Raw genomic sequence first — 25,580 nt, 5'->3', positions numbered from 1 at the left:
GAGAGGTGCCTCGGAGCTGGCAAAGAGAAACATGTTCAGAGTCCTAACAAAGGTGTGATTTTTAGGACTGCTTCTAAGTTTTTTGCATGTTTTCAGCAGGCTTTTCCCTATGTGCCCACTATATCCCACAGAAAATGGTGCGAGCATTAGTGAGCCCTGACTGCAGTTAGACCATGAGCACAGTAAGGGCACAGATGGAGCCTGAGTCCTTGTCTCCTGCCTTTGGACTTACTCGGGGATACAGGAAGTGTGGGTCTTGCTGCTGTGTCTTGCCAGCTCCTGTTTTTGCATTTGTACATTATTTAGTAGGAGTCGGTAGAGGTCAAGCTTCTTTCTATTGATTTCCGCAGCTCCATTGCTTCCTCCCACCCCAGTCTGCATTCCCTGATTGTAGACTTATCACAAGTCTTGGTACCATCTTCCAAGGACCAAGTGGGCTCCTCTCAGAAGTAGCAGTTATCAATATTTCATAATTACAATTTGCTCATAAAACTGAGTCTACACATAGTTCTTGGCCTCTGTTTCTCTTTCTGTCAGTTGAAAAAGGGCTTGAGGGAGAAGATTGGCTTTTGTTTTGGAAAAAAAGGCAACATTGACTTCAAAGTACCAGGGGATGTGACGATTCAAGGGTTGAGGATAGGCTGATAAGATCTTTCTCAGTCTCTTATGCAGTTGACCATTATTTTACCCTTTTGTGTATTTTTCTTAAAAGACGATTGTTCATTTGTTTAAGAAACAGTTATTTGAGGAAGAAAAGTCTTTGGACAATGAGTGCTTTATGAAGTTGCTTCCTCTCTCCTAGATGGTGGACTCTGGACAACACACCTATCTTACTTGCTTTGCCAATTAAAGCAGGAATTTCATGAGTATAGTGTCTCAGAACCATGGGTACTACTCTGCCATTATGACTGGATATTTTGTATGAAGTTGCATTTGGAGAAATCTAGAGGGTTAGAAGCTTTATACCCTTATGTCGTTAGGGACACCCTGTGTTGTCAGGTGACTATAGTGTCACATGAAGTGGAGAGGAGCATCCCTGAGGGGACCTGTCCAGCCTTTAGTTAGGATCCTAAAGTTAACCTATTGCAAGTACACAGACAGTGTAGAAACTTAGGTCCAGTGAAAATAAACAATAGTCGCACAGGCACTGCCATAGTTTCCCTACAGTTAAAGCTTCTCATGTCCCTCACAGACTACATCATAACCAAAGCCTCCCTGTCACTCACAGCTCCCTCACTGTCACTCACAGCTCCCTCACTCTCAGTCACAGTCTCCCTCACTCTCAGTCACAGCTTGCCTCACTGTAGCATCTTGCCCTTCTTCCTCATTCTCTCATAGCCCCTGGAAACTGGTGTTGTTTCCTACATTTCTACACTTCTCTAAGCTCTCACATACTCTGAATGAACTGTAAACTACAGTTAACAGTACACTACCTTTGGGACTTGGGGTACTATTTCCTAAAGGTGATTCTTTGGAGATTGTCTCATTTGTTTTGTTGCCAACCTTCTTTTAATTTCTGCGAGCTATTCCTCGGCACCAGAGTGCTATGGTGAACACACCCATCTGCTTGTTAAATGACACTAGGTCTAATTTCAACCTCGTTATCCTTGGTCAGGCTGCTATAAATGTTTGTTTACAGAGCTTAGGTAAACAAGTCTCTTTCTTTATGATGACAGCCCCAGAATTTAATAGCTGTGTCAGATGCTTGAACTGATTTCAAGAATCCACAAGACTGAGCTGGATGTAGCAATATACACTTTCTAGTACACACTTGTGACCCTAACACTCAGAGACTGAGGCAAGCGTCAGGAGTTCAAAGCCACCTTCTGCTACTTAGTGAGTTGTAGCCTGGCCTAGGCCTTCAGAACACGTATCTCAAAACACCCAGGCAGGAACTCCAGAATGACATTTTAAGTTTCCTTCAGTGTTAAATGAGTATTCAGATCATCTGTTTCTTCTCCATTGATTTTTACAGCTTTGTAGATTTTGCATAGATGATTTAATTCCCCTTAGGCTCGCAAGCACAGGGATGTGCTCAGCTCTAATCACGTCACTCTCATCATTGTTACTGACCTCAGTGGCTCCTTTGGAAGGATCTGGGCTTTTCTGTTTCGTTTCTTGTATCACTTTGCAATTTTCAGCCCCAACATCTGCCCCTATCTCTGTTCTTCATTCTTCTGCTTGTTTTAAGATCGTTCTTGTTGCGTTACGTTGTACTTTCTAGATACAGTGAGCCCTGGTGTGCACATACACTGTAGTCTTTTGATCTGCACTGTGGTCCCTTCCTCTGACGGGTGAAAGGTTAAAGTTTCTCTCTGGTTTGGCCTTATGTGTCCTTTTGAGGTTTTGCTGCAATTCCTATGGCATAGGCTGTAGTGTCCCTAGAAGGTGAGTTATAATCCTGGCCCTGAAGATGACAGAAGGTGTTAATGTGTGACTATAAGGAGGTCATGATGTGCAAGTTGGGAGCCCTCATGGATGGGACTAGTACCTTGTAACAAGATACAAAGGAGACAGTGTCCCCGTCCTGGTATCATGATGCATGATAATGGACATCTTTAAATCAAGGTAAGGGTCCCCACCGGGCATCCAGCTGTGCTGGCGTCCTGAGCTTACACTTCCAGCCCCCAGGTTTTAGAAACAAAAGTTCTATTGCTCTACAGTATTAGATTATAGCACCCCATGCGAGCTGTACACTTCCTACTGGACCAGTGGACTGTAAGGGGAGAGGCACTTAGGTGATGACATTTCCCATAGCATCGATTGGTGGGAACAGTTAGGGCTTGCAAAAAGGTTTCTGCCATGGCTAACTGGGTGCTGTTAGTAGTCAGAAACTGCAGGCTTCTGCTTTATCATGCTGGGACATCTAGGACGTGGAAACCCCTTCCCTCTTAATCGCTCAGGGACCCTAGGCTTCTTGCTTGTTTTCTCCTACTTTCCAGAGACTTCTAAGACTTGTTACAGTAATTGATATCATAAAGGGAACCTTTGAATATTAAGCTCCTTCCAGGTCTGTAATCCAAGAGACTGAAACAATAATCTGAAAACGGGTTCTTCCCAAATCCAGGTTGCTCAACCAATGGTTTTCCTGGGGTCCAGTGAGCTCATCAGTTACGTGTAGGACTGTGGGTGAATCAGGCTACTTGATCTCTAACAGTCCTCAAATAAACTGGGGATGATTCAGGGAAGCTGTGTCTGTCAGACAGCTCTACTGATGTCTCCCTGTCTCCTCTTACATTTTATGGCCAGCGTAACCTTGAAGGCCCTTGCGAGGTTTGTGAGTTTTGCAAGACTCTTGACTCATCCCATCCATCAATAGTGAAATTTTCCAATCCAGAGAAAAAAGCTAAACACTACCTCATCGTCAACTCCATTGTGCAATTTATTAAGTTTCATTAGCATAAGGTTTTGATATATAAAGATGCATTTTAGGGACTTTTATTATTTTGTAATATTCTCTATGCTAACATAGACATTTAAAAGCTACAGTTTTTATTTGAATACACACCGCTTCCATTACTGATAAGTTATTCTTTTTTGCCTTTTACTACCAGTTTCAGTTTTAAATTCTCAGAGACATTTATCTGGAGCTCTTCCTCTGTGCCAAAGCACTTTAGATTGATTTTTGGATGCAGGAGAATTGAGAGGAGCTTCTAAAGTCCTAAGTGTAAACGACATATCCTGTTCTGGGTGTGTAGTATTGCGCAATGCCTCAAAACAGGTTTTCCCTTTGAGAGGGTGATAATCTCTTCGGTGGGTCTTAGTAGGTACTTTACTTATTTAAATATTCTCTTCTTTAGTTTCCTTCTCTTGTGGCTATTGCAGTCTTTATACTGCAAACATTATCTGTGATGTTTAGGCTCTAATTTTGATAAAATAGTTACATAAGAATATTCCAATAGCACACTCTTATGTCACCTTCTTTCCAGTTTCAAAGCCTGGAAACTGTCGTACAGTTCATAGCTGTTCTTCCTGGTATTTCTTCATCGGTGACATTTGTCTTTTTTTATTTGAGCCTTAATTTTCATGTCTGAGAATAACATGGGTGTGTCTCCTTTTCTTTGGTCTGGTATTGATTCCCCCTATCCTTTTACTTCTAACATTAAAACAAATTGTTCTTTTAGGAGTTCACTTACCCTCCATTAATTGAATTTCTAAGAACCAGACGAGAATCATTTCTTCCAAACCGAGGACTTTGCCTTTAAAAGGAGGTCAGTTCAATTATCCTGTGTCCACTGCTACGATGGCTTTAATAGTTGTGTTTTAGTGTGTTTTATTTTTTACTTAATCTGATTTTTATTCTAAGTCTAATGTTTTACTCATAACACAATCTGCTATTTTTGTTCTCTTTGTTTGAAAATTCCTTTGTATTCATCGCACATGTTAATGTCTGTTTTTCTACAAGTCTATGTACAATGTCTTACCCTTGTCATCTCTGCACTTGGGAGGCCCAATGCAAAAGAGACTGTGGCATGTTCAAGGCCAGACTGAGTAGTTATATCATAAATTCAGGTCATCTTGGCCTGCATAAAGGAAAGGAAGAGAGAAGAGAGAGAGGGGGAGTGGGAGGAAGGAGAGAGAAAGGGAGGGAGGAAACAAAAGGAAATCTCTGTAGCAACTCCTATCATTCTATTATTTTCTGCATTCTGCCTCACAGGTCTTCACTACCATACCCAGTGGTCTATCCTCTTGTTGACATTAAGTCCCTTGTCTTCCATACTTGCTCTTGTTCATCTTAGTTGTGGTACATGCATTCGAATCTACTTGTCCAGGCTGCACTGCCAGGAAAAAGGTTAAATGTGATTGTGAGCCATCATCCACATTCACACTTGCCTATCTTCATGTCAAACCTCAAGTCGCCCTATGCTTCATCCGTTCTCATTTCCTTTTTGGTGAATATGGAAGAGCTGGGCTCACACTGTCCATAATTTAATACTTTACAGATATCGTTTAATACCACACGGAGATCCAAGTGTGCGGATTACAGACACAGAAGGGAAATGACTAATGGTTTCCATAGCATGGTGCATGGTCACTGGGGCTGAGTAATAATGAGATCAGGCTCAAGCGATCTACGTTCAAGGACCAGTCCTTAATCACTAAATCTTGCTACCTCTAATGTACATATTTAAACATATTTTGGTGTGATATACATGTATTGTAATTGGTATACTGTGTGTGTGTGTTTGTGTGTGTGTGTGTGCGCACATGTGTGCATTTGAATGTCTGTCTTTTCCTAGAATGATATTCTACACTCTAATACTTTCTTTTAACTGTATTTTCATTTTGAACCCTCTGTGCTGCATATACTGTGTTTGAAATTTTCGAATAGATTATGGAGTTGTCTGGTACACCATGGTGAATCCCAGTAGGCTCAATCTGAACTTTCATCCTTATGGAGGGAACATTTGCCAGAGAAAAGAATTCGCAAATGGCAGCATTCTCAATTCACCACTCTCTGCCTCTCCCTCATGGTCTCCTGCTTTCAAAACACTGCCCAGAAAGTCTTGCCATCATTACTGCAAAGATCCCTTGAAGACTCTCTGTTCTCGGCAGATTTCCTATTCTTCAACACTATCAAAATAACCCTCATGAGTTCCTCCTTCTTCCTGTGTGTCAGGCGTGGGTGTTTATGGATGTCCTTTCCAAAATTGACAAGATGAGCATCATATCTTACGTGTAATTATATGATGACTTTTTGTTGCGGCCATCCTTTTGTGGCTCAAGGTCACCTCTCTTTAGTTAGTACTGTGGTTCACTGACCTCCCTTTACCTCACAGACTTTGTCAGTTCAGGGAGTATCTTCATGTGGCCCTTTAGCATCCTCAAGTTTCTCTTTCTGAGTTTGATGCACTTTCATTGTTCTATTTTGTGAAGAACATACTCATTTTATTGTTTATTATTTTAATGGATGTAAGCTTCTTTTGTTCTATTATTATTATTATTAGTAGTAGTAGTAGTAGTAGTAGTAGTAGTAGTAGTAGTAGTAGCAGCAGCAGCAGCAGCAGCAGTAGTAGTAGTAGTAGTAGTAGTAGCAGCAGCAGCAGCAGCAGCAGCAGCAGCAGCAGCAGCAGCAGCAGCAGCAGCAGTAGTAGTAGTAGTAGTAGTGTTGTAGATAACTTCTTTGAGAAAACTTTGGAACTGTTGTACAACTGACAAGCTCCTGACATAAGAAGGATCCTGAGCCACACTGAGACTCTAATGGTAAAGAACATGTCAATTCATTAACACAACATTCAAACCTGTTGGGTTCAGGAGACACAGACAGCTGCCTTTTTGGTTGGAAATAGCAATTTCTAAGGCCTTTCCCCAGTCTTTCCTTTTTTCCCTCTAAGTAGTCTGTGTGCTTCTTTAACTGTACATACACTGAAAATGAGACTTTTTTCTTAAAATCCATACTTACATTTAGCCATTCCAAACATTTATGGCGTACATGAAATCAACACACAAGTTCCACTAAATAGACTCGCAAATTCTCCTCAACTTATGATAGGCTTACATCGTAAGAAACCCTTTGTAGGTTGAAAACATTATTCAGTTGAACATTTGCTGAGCCAATGGTCCTGCCTAGCATCATGTAACTCAGCCTGACTTTGTCCAACTGCTCAGAACACACCCATCAGCCTGCAGCAGAATATCACAAGATAGCGGCACTCGTCATATTACCAGCCCGAAGAAAAGTCAACCATTTAAATCCAAAGTTTAGTGTCCAAGGCTGTGTCTGTTGAACACAGTTGGTTTGGGACATCACAAAGGTGTGACACACAGTCTGTCGAACTCTGTGAGGTGGGACATCTGTGCTCTAAGCAGAGAACAGCAAGTATACACCTTTGTTTCCACAGAACTTCAGATTCTCCTTGACAGTGTTTAGAAAGCAGCCGAAGGGATAAAAGATGCCCACAGTGCGACAGGGCACTAATGCTGCTTCAGCAGAGTACAGGGGAGGAGACAAGTGCTGCCATGGAGGGGAAGGAGGGTAGAAATGGCAAGGTAAGTTACTGATTCACATTTCCTGCAGCACAGGGGCGACACGCTCATAGTTCTAAGCTGCAGAGCTTGCTCCATCTGTGGGAGGTTACAAAGAGATCGCCATGGTTTGAAAAGGAGAAAGCACGAATAAAACATGGAAGAGGTGAAACAAACATGTCAAGGCAAAAATGGACAAAGGAACAAAGGCCAAGGATCCTGAAGCTAGAAGGACCACTGGAAACTGATTTGTGGCCTCTCTAGATTTATTTACTAATGATTAAGATCTCCCAACCACACCGCCTTGAGTTGGAACTTTTATAAAGTTAGGGCAAAATTGGCTCAGTGAACCCCCTAGTCTTATGTTCTGTCAACTTTTCCTAGGAAGATGTGAACAGGTGTCTGCTCTCTATAGGAAGAGCATCATTATCAGACCAAAGAAAGGAAGGACTCTAGTTCAAGTCTACTTTGGAGAAGCAATGAAGCAGATGAGGAACTGTCATGAGCAACTCACAGATCACTAAATCAAAGCTTTTCTCTCCCAGCAACCGCCAACCAACCGTGCACCCTGGAGGAGGAGCGACCTCATGAAGATGAAACATTAACAAAGGCGCCACTTTCCTGGCTCTCCAGGTGGTAATCAGAGCTGCTGAGAGTCTGGGTGGGGCAATGGCCATGTTCCCCACTCTCAGACAATGTTCAACATTGTGTCTGATAGAAATCATTGTTAAGATAAAAATGAGGTCACAGGGCCAGGCATAAGAGAGGTCCACGCTCAGCAGGAAGAACATGATAACACACATGGAGGCAGCCATCTCCTAGCAAGGGAGGGAAACCTCAGGAGAAAGAACTGTTGAGACTCAATAGCTTTCTACTGTGCACCATACCTCTATTATGCAAGCTATCCATTCTGTCATTTCGTGTTTGGTGGCCTCAATAACAACTAAAAGTACCCCCTTCTAATCTATAGTTAAATATGTAAATCCCAGTAAAGAAGAAATGAGTAATAATTATGCTGGATCGTGAATCGGGATGCCTACTGATGGGGATCATCCCCACAGAACTAGAACATACAGGGAAGGTTGTCTTGGCCTACTCTCTTTGTGTGACAACACTCACCCTGTCCATTGCTGAAACTTTTGGATGCTCATAGCAAAAGTCATGCCCATTCTCAGGTGAATGGGCTGAATTCCACAAGGATATATCCCTTTCTTGGCCAACCCCACGGGCTGTACTATGCAGCTGACAGAGATTTAGTCTAGGGCTTAAATTTTGAATAACAGCTCCCCACAGGCCAGTTCTGCCTTTGATCTTCACTGAGGCACTTTCTACACCATTCCAGAACCAAAACTTATCCTATCAGCCACCATGAAAAATACTACCTGAACAACAGTACTGCATTTCTTCTAAAGATGTCTTATAGGTGGCATATTCAGAGCACTTCTAGAAAATACAAACTAAGATATATGGTTTCAATATCAACCATACTTCATTTTAACCACGCAAGAACAACTCAAGACATTGACCCCCCAAAACTATAAGACCATTCATGAAAGCTGGAGCGATGGCTTTGAATTGTACATACAGAATGACTACTAACTTTACAATTGCAGGCAAATAGGTAGTTGTTGAGAAGGTAAGAATAAATCAAGTAAAAAGCAGTGCTCACTCTCATTTTGTTTTATGTGTGCCAGCAGTGAGAAGGGGATAATGAGCAGTGGACAGATTTATGAGCAGTTGGGAGAGGCTACAGAACTCTGTGACTGCTCTCTAGAATGCCGGGTAGGAGGCCATGGGGGGGGGGAGGCGGTCAACTCCCTGGTGTTGTTGATGGAATGAGGTAAACAGGGCAGTTGGAAGAATCTCACTAGACTGACTTCGTGCTTGGGTGTATAAAGCACTGAATTCTAAGAGTCACACAGAATTCCTCATTAAAGCCCCAGTTTGTTGTGTACAGGTACCAACTCATTAAGAGAATTCTGATTTAGACATACATGTATGGACGACAGTCACAAAAAATTTATGGAAATGTAGTGCTCAGAAAAATGAAGTGTGAATGTTTGGAACAGTCAAAAAATATTCACAATGCAGGCTCATGATCATCTACATAAAAGTCTGCAGGCATCTCTAACTGCAACCCTGGAGTAGGAGGGAAAGACCCAAAGATCTCTGAGGCTCATCGGCCAGTCAGATTAGTGGAGTCAATGAGCCCTAGGTTCAGTAAGAGACCTGCCTTAAAACCTAAGTTAGATTGTGAATGACAAAGGCACACAACGTTGAAATACACATGTGCACACCTGATGATGGTGACAATGATAGCTGATGATAGTGACGACGGTGGAAATCTTAGAACAAAAATCAGGAAAGAGAGAAAAGCAGTAGTGCACCCTGGAAGAGTAAAAGAGTTAGAGATGGGGAGAAAAGTGTCCTGTGGAGACCCAGGGCAAACTTTCCCTGACATACAGAGGAAACGGTTTGCAGAGAGTATCCCAGAGGATAGTTCACACCATATACATTTAAAGGCATCACTGGTTCAAAGTCGCCCATTGTGGAAGAGACCCATGTTTGGCAGGATGAGTCTGGAGGTATGGATGGAGTAAAGCTGCTACAGGGGGACAGGCTTTGGAGGAAGAGCAACTGAAGAACATAAAGATCCAGTAGATGTTAACCAGACTCTGTAGAGCGAGGTTGAAGGGAAGCTAGAAATGCTGACAAATGGCGGGTTTGATGGGCACTGCCTAACATGGAAAGATAGGCAGTGTGTACAACAGAGCCAATCTCAGAACGGCTTTTCTAATTTCATCTTCGTAGATTTTTGTTGTTGTGGTAAGACTAGCTGACTTTGATTTTGAATCTTCACAATGTATTTTCAGTGCATATATAAACACTGAAGGCTTCTATTTGGACTACTGTAGAGTAAACAGAAAGACATGAAAATTCATGTTATTTTCCTCCTTGGGTGTTAAATAAATAAAATTGATTTAGAATACAGAATATTTAACAGAGCATAGGGCTCAATGATATAGTGCAAGCAGCTATGAACCCCTGGTTTGGCCCAAAAATTATGATTCTGCTTAAGTGTGGTGTGTGTGTGTGTGTGTGTGTGTGTGTGTGTGTGTGTGTGTGTGTGTGTGTATTTGCAGTCTTTTGAGGATTTATATTCCAAACATGCTAACTTTCACCAAATAATTTTTCATTTAATAGGAAGCAATTATTTTACCAGGACACATTTTCTTTTAAAGACATAGCCTTCGAATATTTTCACATTCAATATAGACCAAGATATTTGCCTTTAGAAAATCAAGTTCACATAAAAATTAAATGAAACAAACACACACAGATGAGCCCAGGATATGCTGCAGGCATAAGTCAGGGAGAACATGCTGACATGGGATTAATTTCCCAGTTTTTTAAAACTAGAAGAAAATCTCACCAGCCCCCTTGTTTCCAACAATACTGTAGGAATTCATTACTAGCCAGAAGACTGTGAACTTAAGATGTCTTGGTTTCTCCAACAGCTAGAAGTGTACACAAATATTGTCACACTTTAATATCATAGCTTATACAGTAATAGAAGAAGACATATTCTTGATAGATTTTTTAAATCATAAATGTACTGAAGTGTGGTTTTGTAATAATTTAATTTTCTTTTCACTGTATACCGATGCCATGGGCAACCACTGTCTGTGCCCTGAAGAGGTTTTTCCTTCCTATATGGTCATCCCACAGCTACTGGGCTGTGTTTATTTATATTAGGATTTGCTATATGCTTAGTTTAAAGCAAATAAAACCGATTTGTCAAAATTTTAGAATCTCCTGGTATGTAAACACAGAAATGGCAAACGTATTGAGCAGCACTTGTAGTTGGTTTTCTAAAAGAATAAGCAAGAATAAAAGTCAGAACACCTTGATTAGAAAAATTACATAATGCACAGAAGATGTTTGTCATTTTATGTAGAGAATCTTTCCCATATTCCTGAGAGCACAAAGCACCTCTATTTGATTTCATAAGATTCAGGCGGACTGAATATTTTAAAGTGCTGTGAACTTTATGAATTCATACATACCCCATGAGACTGTTTTGAGGATTGAAAGTAAAGGAATACTGAGCAAAATCAATGAAGCCCAGCCTCCGTATCTCTTAAGCCTACTATCACGTTTTATTTTGTCTCACTTTAGCTCCTGAAACCAGCACGGTAAATTTTATGAAGAGTTCAATGAATTAAAGAAATCTGGGGTTGGGTTGAGGGAGGAGTTGGAAGTGGGTGGTAGGGATCAGACACTAGCAAAGCTCATTGTGTATGAACTTTTCAAAAAATAAATAAATTATATTTGAAAAATCTGGACATATTTCTCTGCCATGGACCATGGTATGAGGAAATCAGAGACGAACTTGACCACAAGCTTGGAGATGGTAGAGAAGGCAGCTATGTGGAGCATATTGACTACAGAAGGCAGACCCACAGAAGATAGAGACTTCTACCCTAACCATTTTAAAAGCCAAATGTCTGCTGCTGGAGTAAAGAGACCTTGCTGTGACACCTTTGATAGATCAAGGGCTCGGTGTATCTATGCTTACTATTTATTACAACACCATATTGGATTTCAGAAATCAAGTTTTTCTAAACCTCACTGTCATTTGGGCAGCAATCCTGCCTGAGTAACTTGAGACACAAATGTACTCCATTCTGAGTCTTCCCAACCTGGGATTTTGAGGTTCAGGGGAATGTGACTAGTTTAGGCAATGTCATGTCTGTCACCTGTTACTTATCCACACATCACATGCATCATACACTGAGTTTACTCTGTGATGGCCACTAATCACAATGGTGTGGTGAAAACACTTCAGTACTTCCTCAATAAATATTCACCTGTTTTAGAAGAATAAACACATTCCAACAAATTGTTAGACAGGTTGACACATTGCTAGCATAGAGAGTAAAATTTTAAATGCAGAGATCCTAGCATATGATTTGACAAGACACAACAAATGTGCCTTGGTGTTTGTTTTATAGTTAGAAGTTATGCTAACCCTGTCATTAATAAAAATCCCAAGATCAGTGGCTCCTTCATTCCCAGAATCTTTGATGCAGAACTCCCATTTTTAGCCTATTTCTGCACAGATATTGCTGTAGGTCTTTAGGTTATGGTCCAAAGGGTACTCTGGGCATCTTTATATGACAAGATGAAAGATGAGAAAATTTTCTTTCTATTCCCTAAAGGTCTGACTACTATCACTGGAATTCACCAGGTCTCTCTTACCTTGTATCAGCTTAAATAAGACTCTGAAGTTATTAACAGTTTTGGAGACATTTGATAGTCTGTTGTGAAGAACAGGTGCAATGCCACCAAGTTTACATGATGAGGAGAATTGAAAATACCTAAAAAGAACAAAATTGTTTTTGCTATTTTCATCATGGGCAATGTCTTTGGGTTTGCAGTATGTATATATATTTACCTTTGTGCTTTGCTGGATAGGTTTTTCTATAATTTGAAATTCTCAATCAGCCCTAGAAAGCTGAGGTTGCCTAGTACTGGGGGACAAGGGACTTCAGATCCCACCCACCGCTCATCAGAACCACTGAAACCACAGCCTAATTAGCACACTGCCTAGATCTCTTTAACTCAAGTACAATGCTCTAGATCTTAAATATCTTTTTACAAACGACAAGGAAACAATGACGTCTATGCTACATTTCCCTTCTCATGCTTATATTAATAGATCAAGTTTGACCTTGTCTTGTACCTGCTTCTATTATGTCATTTGCCACACTTGGTTTCATGGCAGATCTGCTCATGCTACCCATGGGCGATGTCTGAGTGTCTGTGCCCACATAGACAGCCTGTCTGTGCCCCTTGCCACCTCACGGCTTCTAAGAGCTATGGCTCGTACTGATCTATGTGATTCTAAGAACTAAAATTTATAGAAGCCAAGAGGAGGATGTGATCAAGAGCTAGAGGCTTGTGATGTTGGAAAATCACTAATGGATCCTGTAAAATATGCAACGTGTCATGATATTTATGGAGCTCTGAGCTCCTCCAGCTAAATATATACATATCTCTACACCACTCTGAGGGGCACCAAGTACTGAAGTGTGCAAGCACTTTATGCTGTTTAGCACTTTATACTTTCAAAATCCTTTTTAATCACTTTATTATTTATATCCAAGCAGGCCTGAGTATATTAAGAAATAGCTCACTTCCGTCTTCTCCTAATCCATTAAAGCCAGTGCCTATAAGGCAGTATTTATTGGATCTAAACTTAATTCCTCTCATAGCACCTATTTTAATGGTGAAATTACACTCTGGAAATGAACTATATATTTGTGGAGGGAGCAGCTGTCCTCTGACCTCTGGAGAAGGGTATAGAAATGAGCATGTGGTTTATGAATGCTGAGGTATGCCAAAGAAAGCTTGGGATGTGCAGTGATAACAGTGGGGCAGGGTTATCACGATTTGTTCACTCTTACCTACATGGACTAAGCAATCTATCTCATGTCTTTCCTTTTACAAAGTGCATAATTAGGCTTGAAAAAACTCTCATTGTAAAATCAAGCCCATTAAGATAAGTGCAGCTTTATTGACGTGACCCAACATTGGTTTTCAGTGAAATAATTCTAACTATGAAATGCTACTGGAACTTTCTAGAAACTTTCATTGCTTGAACCTCATTGTTTCTAAGAAGTTGCCTTTGGGTTAGAGACTTGTAGGTTGATAAATAACCAAGCTGTCTGAATGTGCTGTAAAGGGATTGCTGTTTAAATGTGAAATATAGTTCCAGGCCTGAACAAGGTGTAGAATGGTTTTAGAGAACTGTGGAACATTTTGGAGATGAAACATTGTTAGAAAGGACACCCTTGGATAGGTCTCCAAGGTTCATAATCCAGTCTGCTTCCTATTCACTCTCAGCTTTCCTTGGGGCAGGGGTTACAAAATGTGACCACACATCCACTGTCACACATCCCATATCACAATAGTCTGAGTGTTCTTTAGAACCACGAGCTGAAGTAAAGCTTCCCTATTAAATTGCTTCTTCATGTTTTGCAATAGCTATGGCAATATTAGTTGATGCAAATGCTAAACTATGAGAACGAGACCACTGTGGCTGCCAGTGGATAGGAGTGAAGCAGCTGCTCTTGGGTAACACGGCTGGGTGACCCAGTGGTGAGAAGATTCTAAGAAAAGAAACTAAGCCCAAAGCAAAATGAGTGATCTGCTCTCCAGCTGGGGTCTACTGTACTTGGCATTAACAGTTTTACTGCTTGCCCTTTGAGTTCAAAGGTGAATTTCAAAATACCCTCTACCCTTTTTACTCCTCCCCTACTCTTCTATCTCCATTTGTTCTGTTGAGAAATTCATATGAGGGCAATTTAATATATGTAGGATATGAATCTTAATTATAAAAACAAATACTCTTGGAATCTTGGAGACATCTCCACTCTCCATTATTCAAGTCAATTAAATGTACATAAACATCTCTGTTCTTCTAGACAGGTAATGATTTTAACTTCCAAAAGTCCAGATATAAATCGAAATATAAACAGAAAGTAAAACTTATCCTCATCTAAATTTCACGAAATGAATGTGGGTGTCTGGAGTTTGAAGAAAGTTCTTCAAATGTAAAGTAAGCTGATGAATCTGAAAGATGCACTTGTATCATATTGTATCTTCCTGAGAACTCAGCCCAGAGTGCAGCCAGCAAGAGGAACAGGGACTGCCAGGTTCATTCTAACCTGCCCTATTTCAGAGAAAGAATAATGAGCTGTGGGCAGAGGGGACTGTTTAGTCTTGGAAGATGAGCATCCCTAAAGAATAAGAGGCTTCATTGGCTCATACCTGTCAGATGAGTAGTTCACACATTCAGATAACTAGCTCAGCTCAGGGGCATCAGAATTCTACCAGATAAAAGAGGCAGCAAAGGTAGGAAGACCAAAGATTGAGAACAACCGTGACTACAGGTTAGACCAGACAGAACACAGAAATGAAGAATACAGAGAAGCAGACATAACCTTCTGACCCATAATTAAAGGAAGCCTGTACCTCGGCTTTATCTGTATTACCAGTGCTGGAAGGCTAAGGCAGGGAGGTGTTGGAGGGCAGCCTGAGCAATGTAGGAAGACCTTGACTGACAAATGAAGGGATGCAGAATGAAACAGAATGATCAGTACACAAACAGCCACAGAATGAAACATGGGGCAAGTGGGACTATAACAGCATCATTAGATGAGATGTACAACAGGCATTGAAAATGGTTCAGCCAATTTATATGGAAATATATGTGAGAGACAACCTGGTGTTTACCAGTAAACACTGAAAGTACACAGCTTATTCGACATTGTAGGAAACATGAAGTCAGAAGACAGCTAAAACCATGTATGGCTAAGCGAGATGCTAGATTAAAGGGGGGCTGATGGGAGAGAGCAGGGAGTGAACAGAGTGACAGGTAGAATTGATCTGCAGACAGCAAATCACACTGAACTCATGGGGAAGGCAAGCGGAGAGTTTTCTTACAGATGCAAGTAGGATAAAATGGAGAATGAAGACCAGGTTACACCCATAGGGAAAGAGTGAGAGATGTTCAACCTATGGGAGGGTAGCTTGCATTTCTGAATTTTTGGTTGAGTTTGATGACTTTGGATGTAACTAGTGACATTATTACCATGAAAGAGATATAGTAGCTGACCTCCTCACAAAGCAACAACATATATCACAAGAATAATTCTTGGATAATTTTTGTCCTCACAATTTACCACCGCTAGTGTACAAAGGAGCAACTTTCTTCTCAAAGAAAGCTAAGCAGACACATTGCTCTATGCTCCCCACAGCCATAGGAGGATATGCCAAGAACCCAGGGGTTAAACATACAGGAGAGACCAGCTGGAGAGACTCACGGAGGGATGTGGTACAGAGCAGTGTCTACTCAGTGAGTGATCACCAGTCTCCGGGTACTCTTAGCACTAGAAGTCAGAGCTGCCACCAGTGGGGAGAAAAGTCACTGTACCATGCATCTTCTGAGAACAGCATTGTGGGTATGTGCTGCCTGCGTTGAGGCATGTGTTTCATGCCTGTCTAGGGTAAAACCATCAGAAAGAAGTCCAGGGTAGGAAGTGGTAAGAAATCTGTGTTCTTACAGATGCCCCCAACAAGATACAAGATACCACACTCAGAGTAACTTCTGGGGCTGCCTACAGAGTTCTCTAATCTAAAACATAGTTCAAAGAACAATAGTCTCCAGAATATAAAATAAATCAAGGCTCTGAACACTCATAAATGGAATGTATAAAAACAGAATAACTCTGGCAATCAGGAGAATCTTAAAATATATTTAATGATAATTAAGTAAACAGTGCATAAATAATAGCATAAATATAGCACAGTGACATGCTTAAAATGAGATTCTTATAAAGTAGAAAAATGACATTTATAGTGTATGAATTCAATTAAAACTTTATTTTAATTTCAGCAGGACAAGGGATTAAATGCTAAAAAATGGTAACTTACAAATCAGGAGTAAGGAATACATCCTGAAGTTAGAAGAGGGACACAAATAGAAGAGGACCCATGGAGGAAGAGAGTAAGGGGTGGGCAGAAGAACAAGAGGAGGGGGAAGACAGGAAGAAGAGGAGAGGAAATACTCTATTACTGAAAGGACTGATTGGTGAATAGTCACATATTATGAAGCAAATAAGTGCTAATCCAGAAGTAAACAGGCATGGGTATATTTGTTTCCTTTCTGCCCCATCTAGGGATACGCTCCCTCTTCCCATGATCTCTGGGTTTTCTTTTTCTTCCTCTTCCTCTTCCTCTTCCTCTTCTTCTTCCTCTTCCTTCTCCTCCTCCCCTCCTCCTCCTCTTCCTCATCCTCCCCTCCTCCTCTTCTTCCCTCCCTCTCCTCTCTCTCTCTCTCTCTCTCTCTCTCTCTCTCTCTCTCTCTCTCTCACACACATACACACACACACACACACACTACATGTAGATTCCATCTATGAAAAAAGATGCATGTCTTGCTGAGTCTGGGTTATTTTTCTCAACAAAAAGGAAGATCGGGGAGAATATTTATCATTTTGCTGTTAATGAACACTACAATGGATCTCTGAGACATCAGCCAGGTGCATCTTATAAATATGTGATATAGATACAGAAGCATAGAGCTATACATGTTATCATTGATTTAGCCACTTATCTGAGTTACTTGGAGTAAATAGTTGATGACTCATCCAAAAGGTTTTCAAATCAGCATGCCATTACAGCGGGAATCAGCATGGAAGGATTTCTGCCTTAGGTGGAACATTTAACTCAAAACAATAGAAGATAATTCATTTATTTAACTGCTATAAATAAAATACCATTCAATCTAAAGTTTGCTATTTTCTAACTAGATATAAGTACAAATTCTATTTTGTACATATGTGCATGCTTGCATGGTGTGTGTGTGTGTGTGTGTGTCTGAAAAAAACCTACTATTTTGAGCATACAATATAGGATAACTGTACATTAATATTCTACAGCAGAAATCATGTTCACTTTGTGTAAGTAAACCTCACATTTCTCCAGTAGCGCTTATTTTTGCTGACCGCAGAATCCACTATCCCATCCCCCCTCAAGAGTCTAGCTAGTACATAATGCACAAAAGCATAGCCCTACATCTATATTTCTGTGATTGTCTTGCTTTATCTTATACAGCATTGCCAAGAATCATGGAGGGGTATGTTACAATACAGAAGCAACATGATCCCAGAGTTTAGCTCTTTTTTGTTTGTTTATTTTGTTTTATGGTTTTTTATTGGATATTTTATTTAATTACATTTCAAATGTTACCTCCTTTCCCTGGTTTCCCCTTTGGAAATACCCTATACTATCCTCTCTCCCCCTACTTCTACAGGGGTGCATTTCCCTACACTGGGGCATCGAGCCTTCCCAGGACCAAGGGTCTCTTCTCTCATTGGTGTATGTCAAGGCCATCCTCTGCTACATATGCAGCTAGAGTCCTGCATCCCTCCATGTACTCTTTGATTATTGGTTTATTCCCTGGGATCTCTCGGGTGTCTGGTTGGTTGATGTTGTTCTTCCAGGTTGCAAAACCCTTCAGCTCCTTCAGTCCTTTCTCTAACTCCTCTATTGGCGACTCCACACTCAGTTCAATGGTTGGCTGCGAGCATCCACCTCTGTATTTGTCAGGCTCTGGCAGAGCCTCTCAGGAGACAGCTATATCAGGCTCCTGTCAGCAAGCACTTCTTGGCATTGGAAATAGTGTCTGGGTTTGGCAACTGTATATGGGATGGATTCCCAGGTAGGGCAGTCTCTGGATGACCTTTCCTCCAGTCTCTCCTCCACATTTTGTCTCTGTAATTCCTCCCTTGAGTATTTTGTATTCCCTTCTAAGAAGGACTGAAGCATCCACACTTTGATCTTCCTTCTTGAGCTTCATGTCATCTGTGGATTGTATCTTGGGTATTCCGAGCTTTGGGGCTAATATCCACTTATCAGCGAATGCATACCATGTGTGTTCTTTTCATGCTACATGTTTCATACCCTCCTCCCACCCCCACAGACATTCAACAAAAATCACTGCCCATTTAGGAGCCCTGCATGTGACATGAGGATGCTGTGCACTTGCAAAAAGTCAGAGAATCAGAGCAATTGTTTCAGCCTCAAGAAAACCTAAGAGTCATGGGTGTCATGTATCAAATAGGAAGCTTGGCTGGATTATGGACCAGATAAAGAATGTTAAGAACCAAAATGGTGAACTTTGAGTTAACCCTGTTTTTCTTTGTGCCATCACTATTTGAATTTCTGACAATAGTATGTACAGAGTGGTATTGTCTCTAAGTCATACTGACATACTTAGAGCTAAGCAACTTGTGGACAGTTTCCCAATGCTTCAGAGAAGAGTCTTGTAGATTTACAGAGATGCTTAATAGCAGGGTGGATATAACAGAAGCTAAAATGAGCAGAAAATAGTAATAAAAGGAAATACAGTCATATGAAATTTGAGGGATACTGAGGCACTTACAAGAAGTTTTCATAACATTTTATTTGAATTTATTTTAGTTACAAGTAGAACAATAAACCATGAAAGAAGGATTCTTTCGCCTGCTTAACATACTTCTCGGTTGCCTGAATGTCATAGACTTTAGTCAATTGAATCTTCTCTCTTTGAACTACAAGCCTCTATATAATGTGAGAGGCGACCACCGCACAGGAGTAGGACCTGTGTTACCACACATTGCATACAAGCATCCTACTAGCCAGCCCCTGTGTCTGAAAGTTCCCTATTGTGCTCATGGCCAAAGTATGAGCTCAAAGCCACAATTTAATTAGTTATACACAGAACTGTGGAAATGTTGTATGTTGCATCTTTCCATGTTAAATGTGCATGTTTTCAACACTTCCATAAAATATTCTATATTGCAGATACTTAACAAATCTCTCTAGAATTTAAATCACTGTAAACGCTATTGAGAGGGAACTGTGCCTCCACTATAATTTATTTGGCTATGATTGGATGAAATATGATGCCATTAGGATGAAAATTAGTACAAACAGCATGTTCAGAGGGGTTTTTAATAAAATCACGGGAGCCATATTTGGTATTACCATGTAAATTATGTACCTCGTGATGAGTCTCCTTAAACACATAAGGAGAGAATGATTAAAGAAGATAAGCTATGAATCTTCACCATTGGAGGGGGCATTAACCTGAAGTTCTCCAACATACATTTATTTTAGATCTCATCAAATGATAATTGTCAAGTCTAAGTTTCCAACTCTTGTTCCCTAGAGATACCAAACTCATTAAGGACAGACAAAATTGCCTTGAAACAAGGTGGCTTGTGGATCCAAGGGCAGCATTCGAGGCTATAAAGCAATTGCATTTACTGTGTTTCAGTCAATAACAATTCTGTATTTGGAGACTGAAGATTGCCAAGGGAATTCTAGGACATGATGTCCTCCTCTGCATCCATGAAGATAATTTGGGAGTTAAGTACACGCCTGTAGGTTGGGCAGGAGATAACACTGGATGAAGCCATGAACAAAGAGAGAAATATACTGCCATACACCATATGACTAAACCAGCAGCTCATGCCTGTGGTCCCAGAACATGGCAGGCTGGGGCTGGAGGACCATGAGTTTCCAATCAGTTTGGTCTATACACTGAGGTCTTGTCACAAATGATGGTAAGAAACAGAAACAAAGCACCAGACCAGGACAGATGAAACCTAGTACAGGCTATAGCCTCTCAGTGTACCTAAGTCCTCCAAAAGTAGCATCCACTGTATTCAGTTAAATGAAACCAATAGGAAGATTTAGTTAAGGAACAGCCTGATGATTTGTGAGTACAGACACAAAACTTTGAGCATCCGTGTGAGTCGGGGGCAAATTACTCATACATAGATGTCTCTCAGATCTGCCCTGAATTGTCAGAAACTTGCCTCTGTGGATGACAATTTCAAAAGCAAACAAAATTATTTTGCCAAATCCTGGACTTGGGTGCATTCCAAGAAGAGAAATGCTCTAAATTTAAATTAAAACATTTGACCAAATTTATCTTTTAAATTTTCTATATGTGTACTGTATTTACACTACCCTAACCTCTCTTTCTTCCCTTTGACTCCTCCCATGTCTTCCTGCTTTCTCTCCTTGTCTGTAATTATTAGTCACACACATAATGATAAGTGTGTAAATACAACCTTTGAGGCCGTTCAGTGCTGCTCATATGTATGTGACTTTAGAGCTGACCTCTAAGTATGGAGTAAACAATTAGGCCTCTGATCCCTGTAAAAGACTACCTCTCCCCATTCCCCTCTTCCTCCCCTTTTCCCTCCTCCTCCTCCATCTTCCTCTCTTTCTAGGTATAAATTGTCTTCAGTTTCCCATCTAGGGGTGGGGACTTGAGATTTCCCCCATTAACACTGGGAAGGCAAATCAACTGGTATCATTTTTCAGGTTCGGTTAGGCAGCCAGAAAGTTGTGATTTCATCGGTGCAGATGTAACAGGCACTATCTGGTTCTTACCCCTGGACATATTTTTGATGACAGAAAGTTTGTGAAACTGAGGGGAGATGGAGTCAAAGTAATATTGATGGAGTATATCGATTACATTGAAACGTCATTAAAGATGTTGGAAAGGCATGAACACTCAGGTAATTTCATTTGACTCACTTAAACTCTCTTAAGAGCTAAGGACTAGCTTTTGAGCCACTATCTTCTGAATTGTAGTTTATGAGGATCTAATGTTTAGAACACTTAGAACATCTTGAATATCTTTTTCATAAATTGTTTTGGAAACATTTATATGTTAGCGCATATTTAAGTAGTTTTCAGAAAGCTTCACTGGGACATAATGTATTGATTTATTCTCCAAAAAGTCCATTGTGGTTGAAAATGGTATCAATACCTACCCTTCGTTTATCTGCTCATCACCATTAAGTTCTATTTTATGTTTTTGTTTTTAATAGTATCTTGTAGGAGTGGATGTTTAAAATGTGTTATTTTAAACGTGTTTTCAGCATTGAAGAGTTTTTAAAACTCCTCGCTTTGGTTGCTTTATTCTATGCTTATTTAAAAGTAAATTATCAGAAATTCTGCTTCTATGTAGTTATGGTAACTTGGCATAATTTATCTTATTTAAATTTAAATATCCATGCTGCTTTGACTTAAGACACAGATTATGTATGAATTTTGCTCAGAGTTGTTCTAACACTGAAAATAAAAGACTAATGGCTTCGCTCTAAGACACTGTAGAATATGCTGCAGATGATCAGAAACGTCATTTGTCCATATTAGGTGCACGTTCATTACAATCGATCTCACAGAATCTAAACAGTGCTCTTGTACTTGAAATAGGGGTGAAGACACGCACTTTCAAAACTGAGGAAGGAAATGCTGTTCAGTTTAGAGTTAGCCTGTTTTAGCCAATCGCATTTGCATATCACACAAAAATGTGACCATAATTAACATTTAAAAATAACGGGAAATTATTTTGAAAGTTTAAATTTCTTCCTATGGATTTTTTTTTGTGGGGAGGGGGACTTTAGCCACAATTAGAGAGCATTAAAGAAAATGATGTACAAATTTTAAAGTTTAGTGAATGCTTGCAGTAAGCAGATACTTGTGGAGGCAAAATGCTTATATACATACTATGAGTAAGAATTAAAAGTAAAGGAAGTTGTAAAAAATGTAGAAATAATTCTGGATTTCAAGTGTTCATGACTTTAGCTTTGTTGTCTATAAACAAAGAGTTATTTGATATTATTTTTGAATATTTTAAAAATTAACTGGTGCAGTATTGAAAATAATCAAATAAGCACTGGGGAAAATCATTCTTTTATGTATAAGAGAGAGAGAGAGAGAGAGAGAGAGAGAGAGAGAGAGAGAGAGAGAGAGAGAGAGAGAAATATGCCATAGGTAGCAGGGTAAGTTATCACTCAGAATAATTTAGAAACATGAGTTACAGTCCACAGGATGTTTGTATAGTTATATGAGCCTCACACAATGGAAGCGATTGGGATGGTTTGGGGACACAGACGTAGTCAGAGGCTACACGGAACAAGGTGCTGGCTCTGAAGTCCTTAGCTGCCTAAAATAAGTAGGCAGACAAATAGTGTATCCAGTGTTAGTAAGAAATGCATACATATCAAATAACTTAGAGCGATACAACTGGAAAAGCAAAGAACGGACATGAAACATCTGCTGAATCAGGAATGTGAGCCATCAGTCAGAACAGCGACCGTTGATTTGCCCAATAAATAGGTAATGAAACATCTTGCTATGTAAGTTCGATTTTATTTTTAGGGAGGGGAGGGGCTAGGGGGATGTTGCCCCGTAAACCCAGAAAGGGAATAACAATCGAAATGTAAATAAGAAATACTCAAGTTAATAAAGAAAAAAAAACATAACCCCCCACCCCCCAAAAAAAAAACAACTTCTAGGTAGTTAAAGTAGTCTCCACATGCTTTTAAGATGTGACACTTCAGAATGTGTGCTTTCGGAGCATCTGACTCCGTGCCCACTCTCAGGAGACATTTGTGCTCAGTCTAGGTAGCGTTTCCTGTCTCCCTCAGCAGCAGTCTTCAGAAACGGAATGTCACAGAGAGAAAGCATGTAGCACGGGAGATGTTTTTGTGAAATATGTCTGTCTGTTGATGAGTGATGATCTGGAGACATTCAGGGGACATTCTGAGGTGGCCATTCTAAAAGCATTTGGAGACTTACTTTAACTAGCTAGAATTTGTTTTAAAAATTAAATTGAACTTACATAGCAATATGCTTCATTACCCTCTTATTGGGAAAATCAACCAGGACGGTGGGTTCAGAAATATCAGAATTGACAAAACAGGGGCGGGGGAAGCTGTAATACAGTATTGACGTTAGTGTTTGGTCATTAACACTGTTTTGTCCTTTCTTGCCTCCTCTATGTCTCCTCAGCATGATGAATGCATTTCATTTCCTTCTAAATGAGCACAGTAGGGCTCTTGACTCACTCGGGGCCATACTGAAACTGGAGTGCAGACCCAGGATCTAATTCTCTCTGGGAAGACAATCTCCATGACCTCAGAAGACCAGCGATACTGGAGTAAGACTTGACTGAGCCCTGGACTACCTGCTCCCAACCCTACCTGCCTTGGGGGTGGGAGGTGAGGTGGCTTGGAGTCAATGAAACAGACTCAGGAGCAGGTGAGTAACAGCACAGCAAGCTCATCTGAACACTGCTACGGCTCCTTTAATACCCTCCACCCGTCCCCCATTGGTCCCAAGAAAGCAGCTCTTCTAAACAGCTGTTCTCCATTGGCTGTCATTGACTGCACCAGCAATCCTTGGTCTCCCAGGCAGTCCTCAATTAGGTCCTCCTGCAGGAGATATTTTGGGGGCTGTATTGCAGTCCACTGCGTTTACATAGAGGTGGCCCCCCACAATTCTTGCTATATAAGACTTTAGTGAATTCTTTAACATGACTGTTATTTTCGTCCTGTTTTAAGTTGTAACTCTTAAATTATAAAGAAAGTGATCTCCCTTACTTCCATATCTGAATTCCATGTGAACTCAAATAACTATATTAGTATACAGGGTTAACAACAAAGGAAGAGTAGAAGAAATTATTTTCCTCCTCAGGTCACTTATTATAGAAGAGCAATATTCATTGGAGGATAACATATCTACTATTAAATTGCTACCTGCATGAACTTTAAAGCTGAGCACAGAAGCTGTTAGGTTCTGTACATTATTGCTCTGTCCAGGGTTACTTCAAGTCTTCCTAGAACCCCTGTAGCCACCCATGTGTGCTGCTTTTATATTACTACAGTGGCTAAGAACTAACACAGGTTTGTGTGGGGTTTTTCTTTTTCTTTTACCTTCTCTTCTTCTTTCTAAATCTTGTCATATTTGAAAGCTTCTCAATATAGGGCTGAGGCAGTAGGGAAAAGGGACAAACACTGAAGGCCAACAACGTTTGCAAGGACCACAACTACCTTGCAGAATGCCTGGGAATGTTGGCAGACCCTCAACCTTGAGAAGTGGGAAGGTTTAAGACATGGAAGCATTAGCATTCGATGGAGTAGCAGTGCTTTAAGAGAGTAGAACAAGTTTAGTGACAAGAAAAAAAATCAATAAAGATAACAAGAAGTAAAGAGACACAGGACTGTCCCAAACTGAGAATTTTTCCAACTTATTTCACAAGAGCTCAAGTCCTTGGAAGCATGTTACCACCTTACTGTTGGAGCTGGTCTCTCACCATCTACTCTCTTTACATGAAGGTCCCTTCAGCGTGGTGACATTCCCACTCCCACAGAAGTCTTCCTGGATAGTGCTGCAAGCAAGATAGGGTAAAATCTTACTAAAAGACAGACTGCTGCACCCCTCTCACAGCGATGTATAGCAGTTTGACTCTCAGAGTCAAAATGTGAGGAAGATAGGCAAAGATATAAGCTCCACTCAAACCAAAGCGATTTGAAAGTGGGTGTAACATCAGTGAGATGGTGTGCACTCATTCACATGAGTGATATGGCACAAACAATCCTCGGAGAATGTACTGTGATGGAAATGCATTTAGCAAGTACCAGTTGAATTTAAAATTACTGAGGAAAACAATTAGTATCATAAATATATTTTGCTATTTCAAAGATATCTATTATAATATAGCCCAAAGAAATGTATTTCTATGCAGTTTTTGATAGCTGAAAAATATAATAAGCAGGTATTAGAGAGCCAGCCATGTGACTCATTCTCCCCATAGGCAGGCAAGCGCTGAATTATAACATTCACAAACTTCTTAAGCTAAACTTACACTCGAAGATGGCTGCATTGCAATAGAATTGGAATTAGAGTTCAATTACATGAGATTAATTATGGGACGGGAAACTGTTCTGTTATTTGAAAATGAATCTTCTATTAATATCTGTGGGACTGAATGCACATCATCAGAGTGCTTGAAAGCTGAAGAATTAGTATGCTGACCAGGTAAGGAGAGAGAAAGCACGGCTGTGCCGTGAAGAACCTTCGGCTGTGTCTAGGGTATGAAACCACTTAAATTCCCTGGAGACTGGTGCTTATTTTGGTCCTCTTGATCTGATTTTCCCAATTAGTGTCTAGGCATTCTTAAGGGATTTTTTTCATGT

This window comes from Rattus rattus, chromosome 13 (assembly GCF_011064425.1).
Source record: "Rattus rattus isolate New Zealand chromosome 13, Rrattus_CSIRO_v1, whole genome shotgun sequence".
Classification (NCBI taxonomy): domain Eukaryota; kingdom Metazoa; phylum Chordata; class Mammalia; order Rodentia; family Muridae; genus Rattus; species Rattus rattus.
Note: the sequence above shows the minus strand (reverse complement) of the source record.